This window comes from Adelges cooleyi, unplaced genomic scaffold (genome assembly GCF_023614345.1).
Source record: "Adelges cooleyi isolate 19-005CV unplaced genomic scaffold, UGA_ACOO_1.1 ACOO_flye_CR_arks_rails_tigmint_CR_PRNA_809, whole genome shotgun sequence".
Lineage (NCBI taxonomy): Eukaryota > Metazoa > Arthropoda > Insecta > Hemiptera > Adelgidae > Adelges > Adelges cooleyi.
Window position 1 is genome coordinate 6,013 of NW_026096523.1, and position 1,503 is coordinate 7,515.

Below are 1,503 nucleotides of genomic sequence, written 5' to 3' on the forward strand. Positions count from 1 at the left end.
AATAGTTTTTCTCTTATATTTTTTGGGCTGTTCAAATTTAGCGTCGTCTAGATCTTCTAGTAATTCTGACGAAAATGTTGGTGATGTAGGGCAGTTCGATAATGGTAACGGTCTTTTAGTTTGCTCATTAGGTATAATAGTGCTAATAATAGGTTGGCTGAATGGGGTTGTTTTAGGTTGATTTTTTGTGTATCACTGGAGTTAATTTCAACTGTTTTTGTACTTTGTGCTGTTTGGTTTGTAAGGTTTGTATTTTCTAAATGTTTTTTGCAAAAATTGGAGGTATGACCGGTTTGTTTGCATGTAAAACAAGTTAGCGTGTCGTCAGTTAAAAGTATTCTGAAATCTGTGTTGTCGTATTTAATTAATAAAGATCCGGGTACATTGGCAATATCATCCGGGTGTATATACACCTGCCGACGAAAACTGCTGATGTGTGCGAGTTCGTCATGGAAACCGGCTTTTATAAATGTTATAGGTGACACTGTTTTAATGCCTTCTATAATTAGGTTTTCTGTGATAATGTCGTGTGGGATTATTGGGTGAGCATTAGATATTAGAAATCTTTTACCCACCTCTGAAATAGTGAGGCAAAAAGGGAGCTCAAAGTTGAGTGTCTTGGAAAACTACTGAAAAACATAGAACAACCAGTATATTTATGTGGCCACATGCATTGAAAGAACAAAACAAGCTATAGACGAAAGGCATTCTCTGTATGGTTATACTTAGAACCCCAAAGAAGACTTAAATCAAAAAGAAATTGTATTGCCAATACAAATGTGATATAGGACCCCCAACCAGCTCTTACTACGTAAATGGGGAGAAGAGATGCAAAATGCAACACCTGTTCCGCCTGATGAACGCCCACCACCAGGCGTGAACCTACCTTGGTCCATATGGAAAACGATAAATAGGAGCTAGAGTAGCTAAGACAAGATTCAATATGGTGAAATGGGGATACCAAGAAGGACCGGACCTATGTGAATGTGGTGAGAGCCAATCCGATGAACACCTACTACAATGCGTCCTTGCTCCGCCATGATGCACAATTGACGACTTGGAGCTTGCTAATACAATTGCTATATCAGTAGCCACCCATTGGCTTAAACAAAATATTTAAATAAATAAAAAAAATGTATTTTTCTAAACACTTTATATTTATATTTTATTTTAATGTCTATTTAATGTATTACAGCTATAATTAATATCAATAAAGTCCAGCACCGGACACGATAATGAGAATCACTTTCAGTTGTAATAATTCGTGTTAACCTGTGACCTCATTGTCCCCACCATACTGGCCGATTTAACTTTCTCAGTTAAATTAAAAATATGGATGTAAACTAACTTATCTATTATATATTAAAATTTTAACCATAAATTGCTCGAGTTTTTTATAGAATAATATAGGTACTTGATGCATTAAAATAAAAAATGTCCCAGAAATGAAACTGGACAATGTTAAGAATAAGATAAGATTTACATCTGTGAGACAGCGCCTTT